Raw genomic sequence first — 13,202 nt, 5'->3', positions numbered from 1 at the left:
AGAGATTCACTTTAACCCACGTGAAAATTAATTTTAATTATAAATATTGTTCTCAATAATAACTCACTCGAATATTACGTTAAATAACGAAATTCCAAAACCACTGCAATCGAATCTGTTTAAAGTTAAATTAATATTTCGATGCGAATTATATTTTATATATAGATTATATATATTAAAAATTAATCAATATTGTTTTCCAAAACAAAAAAAAACCATTTCAATAATTATTATCCCATCGATTTATATTTTCCGCTATATAAAACTGACCAGGCTGCTTGACAAACAAACATCTCTTTTCAAATGGAAAAAAACAACACAACAGTTGAATAAAAAATATTAAATAAACCAAGTACATTTTCATTAAAGTATAGTCAAAAAAAAAATAGGAAGCAAATAATATACTCTTCTATTAAATGTTCCTCTGATATTTCATTTCCCATCAATAACATCCATACATTCTTCGACTTCGATTAATTTTTCATCAATACACCGAATTGTAAATCATAAAAAAAAATTAGCAATCTATTTGCTATAAAAAATAAATCTATATCCAGTTAATCAAGCGATTCTATCAATAATAAAAAATACCTTTGAATTTGTATTGAACAAAATAATAAACTACCTCAAGAGCAAATAAAAAAAAACAGTATACAAACTATGATACACAATTTGTTACGAAGAGCACATAATATTCTAAAGGAAAACTATAATGAGATGGTCAAGAGTACAAGAAGCGAAAAATGAAACCAGCAAGCAAAGTAAATATAAATTGAAATCGATAACCTTCCTCATCATTTTTTTCTCATGTTGACAGAAGCTCGTTTTCTCAAATGTCCATGTGCTTCTACGAATTTTATTTTTATAATTTTCTTACTATTCCTTACCCTCTTTCTAAGAGGGTAACGCAAACATACCAACATACACGACTCGCGTCATCCTCATGACCTCTTACAAATCGCACACGGCTTGTTCCAAATTATCGATTGTAATATCAACACGGCACCCTACTCGCTCATTCAAAAATAACTTTAAAACGCAATATTTCGTGTCTACACACAATTTATATACATCTCGACATTGGCTTCTAACGAGAACTTTGACCTTACATATAACAAATTTATGTCTATTTAATTATCACATCAATTTTCAATTTCAAGTGCCTGTCAAATATTTGTTTAATTATTAAATGTTCATTAGCTTAAATAATTAATAACTAGGGACAAGAGTTTTGACTTAATTTTGAAATGAATGCTTCAAATATTGGAAATTAAGGCGAAAATATTGATCTTATAAAAAAAGTTTTCAGACAAAAATTGTCGGAAATTTAATTTTCTAAAACAAATGTTTTATATGATTTTTTTATACGACCAATAGTTTCACCGTATTTTAATAATAAAGATTCATAATGAATGATTCAAATTTTTTATAATTACCAAAATCTTTATTTTGAAATTACGGCTTTTTTATTAGTCCTAAAAAAAAATTATAAGAGACATTTTTTCCAGAAAATTAAATTTTGAACAACTTTTATTTAGAAAATTTTTTTATACAATCAATATTTTTGCCGTAATATCAAAAATTTGACACCATTAATTATTAATTGTTATTTTTGAATTAAGGCAAAAATCCTGGCCCAATTAATTACATTGATAAATTTATTTTTTATTTAATTATACTCCATTAAAGAAAATGACCCCACAAGTAAACTATTTTTAATAATAATTAATTTATTTATTTATTTGAAATAAATTCACCCAGATTGTTTTGACAGATACTCCAAGTTCGTACATATATATACATATAAACCCACATATTTGTAAATGTGTATATATATATATATATATATATATATATATATATAACATGGGATTGAATATGTCGAGGTCATGTGGCGCGACGACGGCCGCTCGGTCTCGCAGCTTGACTACTTGTTGCGGCTGATCAGATACACACTCGCTCCCCTTGAGTCGCTTACTAAACAAAGAGATCCTTTACTTCTATTACATTACTACCACATTTACATCACACCAGACTACAGACTCCCCGGAGTTTAACTAAAAACTACACTAGTAAACGACCACTGAGGTCACTTACCAGGCGGGGTCAATATAAAAAATTATCTGATAAATTTAAATCTGCAAGCTCTTATTATTTTTTTTTTTTTATTGAAAAAAATGACGGGAGTTATTTTTATAAATAATTTAATAGCGAATAAGAGGAAATTTAATTAATTTTTTTCTGACTTTTTAAGTTTAATATAATCTGACAACGAAAAAAAAGTTATAAAAAGTTTTCAGTTTCGATACTGAAATATATATTTTTATAGATCGATTTCAGTGCCTTAAAATATATATTGTACCTGCATATTAAATTTCAAAAGTGAATTGAGGAAGAAATAAAATATTTAATGGCTCGATCAAAGAGGAATCATTTCTTCGAATAATTTTTCTTTTAGCTGACTCATTAAATTTGTACGGCTGAAATTAGATCTGAGAAATTTAAAGAAAATTGAGATATTTATTTATTATAATTATAATTAGATTTTGAATTGAAAGACTTGAAGCGTAAAATAAAATTAAAGGCCACGACTGATTAGTCAGCCAAAGATGAAATGTAAAATTTAATCAAAGAAAAAGATGAAATTTAAATTTTATTTTTATAATTCAGTGACGCATTTCCCGTTCTCTCCAATTGAATTCTTACGTCTAAGTGATATACTCAATTGCCTTTGCGTTAAAAAAAAAGCACTAACGGTAACTTCCATTAATACCAACTACTGCATCATTTACACTCTGCAGACAGATATATATTTTTATCTCTTAGAAATACTAAGCCTCGGAGTAAAGTGAAGACGGAATAAATTTAACATTACTCGTAATTATTGCTAAGTAAATATAACCCACGAGAAACGTAAAAGAGAAAAGTGAAACGTAAAAGACTGATAAGTAAGTAAGCAGGGAAGGAAGGAAGTTAAAAACGTGAGCATGAAAATAAACAGGAAGGCTGTAAAATAATGTTGCGGTCAAATAAAAATATAAAATTAAATTAAGTTGACGTAAACTGCAGCGAACCGGAATTACTTCCCACGCGAAAACAACCCCTAGGAAACGGCCTTGTGAGCTCATGTACCCAATGGGGTAGTTACTAAGCTTCTTATGGTCAACCGACGTGTACTTTCTGCTACATAATTGCGAAAATTATCAAACAATAGGATTTTTATTTTTTACACTTATAATATTGATCTAATTATTTTAAAGGCTCTTATGGTTTTTTTTGTCAGAAATGTTAATAAATATAATTGGAGTATGGGTTTAAAAAAGATTTAAACTCTGATTAAAATCCACAAAAAAAAAATTCTAGTGGCGGGAAATTTGAAAAAATTATAAAACCGACTGAAGTATTTCAGGACATGGCAAGCATACAAGAAACCCTCAAGATTAGTAGGGGCTAGGGGAAAATGAACAGTCAGGAAAATTTTAGAAAATTCTATAAATTTTGAAAATTGAAAAATCGTAAAAAAAAAACCTTATGGTGGTTTAATTACAAATTTTTTTCATTCTAATCTATTTTGTGTCCATTTCTCTAATGATAATAATGTAGTACAGTGAAATAGACATTCGCTATTTTGTAAATTTAATAGAAGCATTAATAACAATATTAATATTCCATGATAACTGTTTAGTTGGTTCGTATTAACTAGGTCTCATTAACAAATCGACGATTAGATTAATCTTGTAATCACATAAATTACCTACGTAATAAACCCTATAATATTACTGACGACTGCATCGAAAATTTAAAATACTTTTCATAAAATGGATTACACGAATTTCAAATCGCAGCATTCTAGTTTTTTTTTTTTTTTTTTTTTTTTGTGATTAAATTTTCACGAATGATTTTCTGATACTCGATATTTTTATTTCTCACCAAGGAAAAGTTAACACTAATACCGTTGCACAATGTATGACATTGAGAGACTAGACGTTTCCAGAAGAGAAAATAAGAGAAGAGAAGAGAAGAGAAGAAATGGAAAGATAGAGAGGAAAGAAAGAAAGCTATATGTAGTGAGTAAAGGGAAATGGCTGCCACCTGTAGCTATTGATCGGTAGTGTAAGCTAGCTCACATTTCTCTGACCCTTCGCCATCTTCTACCCAATACACTATTTTTACTAATCTTTAAAAAAAGTATTAATAGAAATAAAAAGACTGCAGTAAAACAAGAAATAAAATTAATTTACTGTACTTTTTTTTTTTCATTTAATCGAAAATTTTATTTTAATCAATTTTATATAGTTATTTTCTTTAATTAAACTAATAAAACATTTACAAGGTATCACTTTTTTCGAATCGTAATCATTTGCTAATTGCGTGTGACGTGACACTGTAATTGACGTCAGAACAAACTTCTATAAATGTAATTAAAACACGTAGTACTCAAGTTAATTGTATTTCGAAACTAAAAAAACATTTTTTTTTTTTTTTAATTACAAGAAAAAATATATATATGTATACTTTGTTTGTTGAAAATAAATTTAAAAAAATTTTTATTGGATAAGTTGTCGAATTGAATTAAAAACTCTTACGGAAAATATTTTCGTATATATTTTGAACGATATAGAGTTTGATTTTGTCGATAAAGAGCTCGAGGCATTTTTATAAGTTTTTATAAGCTCATAGAGCCCACGATGTATATTAAAGGCTATTGACCTCAATAAATATATAAGTATGAACAAGATTATTTTATAGATTAAAAAGTAAATGCACATACATTAAATATATGAGAACAGGGGACATTGGTACTAATGTTGACTGTGAATACTAATACGATTAATTACTTATTTGTCATATTTTTGTCGGAGATATTGTCTAGGATATATTGTAACCCATCGGCCTCTGACTAAATTTATGTATGAAAAAGACTAATCTATAAATTAAAAAACAAAGTTTTGCTAAGGTAATATGGATCTTATAGAGGTTGCAAGACACCTGAGATCTAAAAAGATAGCTTGCGTATATTACGGATAAACTTTTGCGTAATTTGTTCATTTTCTCTACGTATCCATAGACGTATTTACTAAGTATTCCCCTGTCTACTATTTTTCACTTTTATTTATACTATAAACATATTTTCTTCGGTTACTTTGTTGCAACGACTGTTTTATGAGATACTAACGTATTTTATTACTTAACTTGGAGTATTTATCAATTTAAATAGTAATACATTAATTTATACTTTAATCGAATTATTTTTACCTTTTTATCACTCAATTATGTTTTATATTTATTAGAGTGTCTAAATTATTCAAAAAAATTTTTTAAATAATTATTTGTACGTAAATAAGAGATACAGTTTCACAGAAAAAAATGATTGACAATAATTGTAGTTCAACTTCTAATTATTTATGTTATGTTCAATAACTAATGTCGTTTCAATCAGTTAAATTATGATTTTAATGTTTAAACTGCTATAATTAACAGTTAATCGTTGAAATATACTACTTGACTATTTAAAATTACTACTTAAACCTTAAAAAACTACAAGACACTTGTCAAAAAAAAATGCATCTGTTATTAATTTTTTAAGTTCTACTCAGTAAAATTTACTGAGATCCGGTCTAGGCGCGCTGTTGACGAGAATCTCAGTAATATTTACTAATATTTTTTTTCCGTGTTGAAAAAGTGAATCAAGTAAGAAATTGTATCGAAATAAAAAAAAATTTATTTTCAAATTTTTACACGCTGAAAAAAAAATTCTATCGCCATCTTGCAATAGGGAATAATTACCATCTGTATGTGATAATCATTATCATGCTTTTATGTTAACTATTCATTTCTTGTACAGTAATAATTACTATTGCTGATAGTAATAGTTACCATCTAGATAGTAATATTTCTTATAACTGAAAAATTTTTAAATTTTGCCTTCTGAGATAGTAATGATTATCATCTCAGATAAGAATGCTTACCATCTCCGATAGAAAAAGTTAATATGAATCAATGAGAATCATTAAAATGTAACGATGGAAATAGTTACTTTGTTAAAATGGGAAGTACTACCAGTATTTTTTTAGCTTGTATTAAAAATTTATCTTCATAAAATTGAATTTAAAATTTTGAGGAACAATTCTCATACATCAAAATTGCAAAAAAAAATTATAAATTGATAATTTAAATTTTGCCGTGTACTGTAAAAATTTTGGGGAATGAACGCGAATTAAGTCCGGAGTAAATACGGATTCAAATAAAATCTAAATCACTCTGATGAAATAAAAAACTTCCTATTTACTGCGCATGCGGAATAATTTTTTGAAAAACTTCTGGGATTCTGTAACGGAGTGATTACGAATTGAATTAAAATCTGTAATCACTCGGAATTTATTACCGATTTTTTCAGTGTAAATTAAAAAAAAAAATTTTCAAAATTTTTAACATGAAAATAAGTGAAGAAATAAAATTGTCATAGAAAAGGCATTTAATATTTGTCAATAAATATTTAATAAAAATAATTTACTAATGAAAATATTAGTCTCTTGTATTATAATTAAAGCCATTAAATCTATAATTCAATTAAAAAGCACTCAATTGCTTGATATAAACTCGGCTAAGCTAAAAAAAATAACAATGATAATATAAATTAATAAATAAAACAATTATCGGAAATTTATGATACATAATTATGTTAAATATCAACGAAATTGACAACAGAAAATGAATTAAATAGAGTGAAATAATTTAAGGAGCTCGTATTATAAATACTATAAATAAAATATCATTAAATTTTAATAATTATCATTATTCAAAAAATGTTAACTTTTCATTTGATAAAACGAGCAAGTAAATTACGAGTCAATTTTTTTTTTTTTTTTTTATAGAAAAGTATAAAAAATATTGAAACAATGGCCGAGTAAAAAATTAGTTTAACCGTCGAGTATAAAAAAAGTTTATAACGACAATACAATGAGAAATAATAGTTAGTAAATGAGAAGTACGCGTATACAGGGTAAGTTATTGTATATATATTATATAATAAATATATGGGTGCATATAATGAGAGAGAAAACGAGAGAAAATAACTAACACACTGGCCCACATGAACGTTAGGTAAAGTAGGTCAACAGGTGACCCTGTCACGGAATAAACCGACTCAGAGCTTAGTAATATAGGTACAGACCACTTACTCACGCGCATCGAAGGTAACCGCGCGCGAAACGCCCGAGAGACATGCTCATGAGAAATAAATAAGGATGAGAAATAAAGAGGACCGAGGACTGAGTGAACTCACGAAAAAGTGAAATCTCTTTAAGAGTATCCTTGTCACTGAAAGCTTAAACACTCGACGGGTATATTCTGAATGCGACGACATTCAAATACCGATTTTCGTATGGTCATTAAGCCTTTTTTATTTTTACCTATTCTGTCGACTGAATTTCGTACGACTGTTGAATAGATAAAATTCTTTTACTTGTGTATGCATTCGAAGAGCTTAGAAAATAAGACTGACATAGCTTTTTAACTTTTTGCCGGTGACATTTTTCGTTCTGATAGATTTTATTGTATGAACGTATTATCTTTATTAAACATTTTCCCCCTATTTTTCTTCCCTGTAGGTACAAGATGTCATTTACGCCCTTTCTCTGCCCCATTTGTTTTCCCTTCTTTCGTGAAATTGCTTTACAATTTTTTCGCTCCTCTAAACACCTTACTCTTAATAAAATATATATTTATATATTCCAGAGATGTTTATGGAGAATTTTATAGCGAAACAAAATCTACGCGTGCTACTATTTTTCAATACGATATTTGCTGTTTTTTATTATTTATTTATTTATTTAGGGGAGGGTCGGGAAAATGGGGACACTAAAAAAATTCGTGCTTGAATTTTAAATCCGATTTAAATTTTTATCTTTTGACTTTTAATTTTAAAAATAAGAAAAATTTTTAATTTTTTGGGCCGAACGAATTATCCTCCAAAAAAAAATTTATTTTTTTTTGTCAATCAAATTCAAAAAAAATTTTAATTACATTTCAATTGAAGTTGAAAAATTTACTTGTACAACGATTTCAAAGTTAAAGTGACAGCAAAAAAAAATTTCGTTGTCTGCTGCTTTAACTTGAAAATTTTTTTCTCAAATTTAAATTTAAAAAAAAAATTTTAATAAATTTTTTTGAATTGTTAGTGTATCAATTGCTTAAAAAAAAAATTTTTTTTGCAGAAAATGAAAATGGAAAGGTCACGGATAACAAAAATACCGAATCTGAAAAAAAATTGAGTAAGCCAAACAAAAAGTCTATTATATTTCAATTCATATCTATTTTTTTCCTTTCAACGCTATAAAAAAAGCTAAAAAAGGAAAACCTGGTCAAGCTTCTTTTGTACGACAGATTGAAAAAAATAAATGACTAAAAGATTTTCCTTTGAGTCTTACCATCATTTTTTTATTTTTATTATTATTATTAGTAATTTTTTTTTTAACACTCCGGCTATTGAGTTGGTTGTAAAGTTACCCTTTTGTCGGAAAAAACGTGACACTCTTCAATCAGTCCAAAAAAACGTGTAATTAATTGTATGCTTTGTTAAAAAAAACTCGTAGACTATTTTTTTTTTTTTTTGACCTAACAAAGACTGGGTCGGCTGGAGGCGCAACAGTTTTCACAGGGAAAAATACCCCGATCAAGTGAGAAGTAATTTCCCTACCTACGTTTATTTCCTCACTTTGCTTTTTTTTTTTCTTTTTACTATATAATTATTATCATTATGTCTAGCACTCTATCCTTCTTTAAAATAATAATAAAGTTAATTAAATTCACAATCTCACTAAGCACTGACGGAAAAATTGAAAAAAAATAAAAAAAAAAAATGTCTACAAAAATGAAAATTTATACATTCAACAAACCAACCTGTTACGTCGTCCTTTAGACAAAAAAATTCCACAAAAAATTGAAAAAAAATAAATGTTCATAAAAAAGGAAAAAGTTTCTTAAAATACACAAATTTTAAAAATTCAAAAAATAGTTTATTAAAAAAAAAAAAAAATAAAAACACAACCGTGGTGAGTCACTAAATAGCGGCAAAATGATTTTATCAAGTAAAGATATTAACAAAGGATTATATCAAGGAACCGATATCATCGGGCAGACTGCCCGGCTTGCACTGCCCGGGTCTCCTGTTTCTCCCACCTCATTTGGTACGACCTGACGAGCGAGAGGGCGCTTTAAACCCCCTGAAGCGTTTCCCTTTCACCCCATTGCCACCCACCCCGACCACTACTACCACCATAGAAGCTTTTCCCTCCCACTAAACTAAAACTTTCCCGGTTGCACCCGCATAAAAGCTTCCCCCTTTAACACCGCGAGCTTTTCCTCCCGCTTACCTCAGAGCTTGATGACTCCCTCTACCAAAAAAGCTCGATGTCTAAATGGAGGGGCGTTTCCCATCGCGCAGGACTAGTATAGTGAAAATAAATAAGTTGCTTGCTTGCTTGCTTCCTCTAGAGTAGACGGATAGAGAAACGTCAAGGCAGGCAGCAGAGTGGCATCCTCGGAAGCGTAGGACTAGCAGAACCTGAAGAAGAGGTCGAGGGCGCCCACATTTTATATCATTTTTTTTATTTTTGTTTTTATATATGTTATGTTGTTTAGCTTCTTTTCATCAACGTTTTTACAAGTTCGACCGTGAAAGCTCGCGGTTTATTTATTTTTCGTTTTTTGGTTACGAATAAATGGTTTCTTTTTAAATATAAAAGCTTGTAGGCTTTTTAAATTATTTTTACATTCATTTTATAACTAAAAATTCTAAACGTCAAATTAATTTTTTTTTTTTATATTTAATTAATTTATCAATATTTAATATAATGTAATTTCACTTAATGAACGTTGGGAATTTTTATGATATAAGACATATATATATATATATGAAATTAGTAATTACTAGTAAATAATTAAGACGCGTCTACATAAAATTATTAATTAGAAAAATTTGTAATTAATGAAATGAAAAAAAATATGATCTTAAACTTAGCAGACAATTGAAAGTTTTTGAATTTTTTTTTTAATCAATCAAATAAAAAAAAAAAAAATGCACATGTAGAAAAATAAAAAATCTATAAGTGCAATTTTTTAAAATATTTTTTTCTTTATAATTTATCGTTTTGAAAGAATTCAAAAATTATTAGACGTCGGTTAATTTCAGAATCATAAAAATATATATATATATATATATATATATATATATATATATATATATATATATATATATATGATTAAGTAGTTTTTTTCAGTACGAAAATAATTAAATTGAGTTTTTAATTTAATGAGTTTTGTAATTTATCTTTTTCAGTAGATATCGAAAAATAAATAACGTTATTTATATGAATGTCATAATGTATAAATATCTCAATGGAAAATATGTATGGAACGTTTTAATAAATATACTAATAAATAATATTTGTCAATGATATCGGTCTGATGACTTGGGTGGTACATATTTATGATAAATGGTATGTTCGTGATAGAAAAATACCCATTAAAAAAAATTAAAAGGTGCAAAAACCGTTTTATCGATAATTATATTTATAACTGGAGTAGCAAATATTTTTTTTTATATTTTTTTAATTTATGTTTAACCATCCCATCAAATTAACTCATTTTTTATAAATTACTGTTATTATTATTTAAATAATAAATTAAATTGTAAAAGTGACGATAACTCGTGAACTTTTAAGTTCATGGAAAAATTTATGAAAATCTTTTTTGTAGAAAATTAAATTTGCTGTAAATGTTTTCCTATACATTTTTATCGTACGTTGCATCGTTTAGCTCGAATTCTATTTTTAAGTAAAAGTAAAAAAATTTACTTTTACATAAAAACAACTCGAAAATTAAATTTTTATTTTTAAAAAATAAATATATATTTTAATAATTTTATTGTATGATAATTTTGATCGAAAATGGAATTTTAGATGAGCGTAAATTATTATAAATCATTTATGGTAATAAAAAAAATATATTGATCCATTAGTCTGCATAAATATATTAATGGCACTATTATTATTATTTAATGAATTTAAATCCGAGTTGTTATAGAAATTAATATTAATTAACATCTATATTATTAAAAAATGACAAATATTAATTCTTTCAATCTACTTTTGTTAATAACTCGACACGTACTGAAAATTTTAAATATAAAGCTGCATTATCTCAATTAAATTCAAACAATCGAAAATTATTTACTCGACTTTTTATTAAATTTAAAATTTGGTTTCTTCATTCAAAAATCTTACGATTCATCATCTGGAAAATTAAATTCTTCACCACGATGTTGGCAGTTAATTAGTACAGGAATAAATTTACTCGGTACTACAAGTATTTTTTGTAATTTAAAGTTCTCGGATCAAGTCCAGCGGCCAGTGATTTTTCAACAACTAAAAAATAAATTCAAATTTATTTTTTTGGAAAATTAATCAATTAAAGGAAAATTTTTTCTACTATTGATAAAAAAAAAAATTTATATAATTTAAATATTTAAATATATCTGGGACAAATGGATGAAAGTTATAATTTGATGAAATGGTACTAAAGAGTAATTGAAGTATACACGAAGGAGATGAAATACGTGAAAAGATAAAACTTTTTTTGTTATATCTCTTGCCCTCCAGACTTGTTGGCTTCTCGTTTAAGAAGATTTAGTAACAGGGACGTTAGATTTTTTTTTCCGGCCGTGTCGAACTTGGTCGCTGTCTTAGTGACTATTAAAGGGATTCAGGATGCAGGATAAAGGATAAAAGATGCCTTACAAGATGAGCTACATATACTTTTAACAAAGGGTATATATATAAATATATATATTCTATATTTAGATTTTTTTATATATTTTTATCCTGTTTCACTTTATACATTAATACTTTCTGCGTGAGTTGTGCGTGGGCGGATAAACTACATTATATTTTTCCACGACCACGTGTTGCCATCTCATAAGCCATACCCACTTCGATTATTACGGGGGTTGACTTGCTTTGATCATATACCGAGCAAAAAAAATAGGCAACGACTGAACCATAAAAATCATAATAATAATAATAATAATAATAATAATAATAATAATAATAATAACGAAAAAAATAAAAAGAACCGGAAATATAAAAATTAAAAAAAAAAAAAAAAAAAAAAAAATCGTTTTTGTTAATTAAATGCTGTGGAATTTTTTGACTAACTATTAAAGATAAAAATTACCAATGTAGTTTATTAAACTCAGAGGTGATATTTTTAATTAGTATTTTAACGTGAAAATATTTTTATGATGCTTGTTAGAGCTGATAAATTTTTTATTTTTAACATTTCAATTCAAGGTTGGTTCAATAGTTTGATAAAAATTAAAAAACAATTATCATCGATCTACTAAAAGATTCGACCCGCTTACAAAATAATTTTTTCTATACTGTATTTAAAAAAAAAAATCAGCCTTAATCTGAATGGAAAAGTAGATTTCTCATTTTAACCAATTTACGACCTAACTAAAACAGTAAAATTGTTCAAAATCAATTTATAAGTATAGTAAGCAAATGAAAGCTCTGAAAAAACCTAAATTTGACAAGATTCGCGTTGACAGCCTTTATATTTGACCCGACGTCTGTTTGAAGTGTCAATTAATGTGTTTAAAATTTACATGAAAAAAAAAAAAAAATCTTGTCTAGGTAAATATTCCAATAAAAAACTTCAAAAAAATTAAAATCAACTGGTTACTACTCTGAACCTCTTCGATTCTCTGGCAAAAAAAAATTGTCAAAAATGACCCTAACAATTCTCCCTGCAGTGCAATCCATCTTTGCCCGAAACAGAAAAATTTATTTTGAAAAATTTCGCGAGCCATTATTGAATTTTCATTCAAATCTAAATTTATATAATTTGTAAATTGAAAACTATCACCATGTTACAAGTTAAGCAAATCTCTTAAGAACTCCATTCAATGACCTATTATTAGTACATTACAGTTGTCAAATATATTGATATAATTACAGCTCATTAACTCCGAATAGAAACTTTATTATCTCCTTAATTAAAATGACCTTAAATGTTATGTCTTATAAAATTTAAAAAAAAAAAAAAAAAAAAAAAAAAAAATTCCACATCAAAACAACTATAATTAGTCCGTACATTCATTTAGCTATAAAAAATTATCATTAATATAAAAAATAGATTTA

General features: G+C 26.8%; 1 protein-coding gene across 3 annotated transcripts in view; it reads right to left on the bottom strand.

The window, feature by feature from the left end:
• LOC103577405 (regulating synaptic membrane exocytosis protein 1) overlaps positions 1-13,202 on the bottom strand; it is an 88,840-nt gene that overhangs the window by 67,304 nt on the left and 8,334 nt on the right. The window contains exon 1 of one of the 3 annotated variants that reach the window (XM_053738428.1): positions 8,902-9,009. The exons of the other annotated variants lie outside the window; for them this stretch is intronic. The gene's annotated coding sequence lies outside the window, so the exon portion shown is untranslated. Of the gene's footprint in view, positions 1-8,901; positions 9,010-13,202 lie in introns of those variants that run through there. 3 annotated transcript variants of the gene reach the window in all.

The sequence above is a fragment of the Microplitis demolitor genome, chromosome 4 (assembly GCF_026212275.2).
Source record: "Microplitis demolitor isolate Queensland-Clemson2020A chromosome 4, iyMicDemo2.1a, whole genome shotgun sequence".
NCBI lineage: Eukaryota > Metazoa > Arthropoda > Insecta > Hymenoptera > Braconidae > Microplitis > Microplitis demolitor.
The sequence above is the reverse complement of the archived record's forward strand: the minus strand, read 5'-3'. Positions and strand labels throughout refer to the sequence as shown.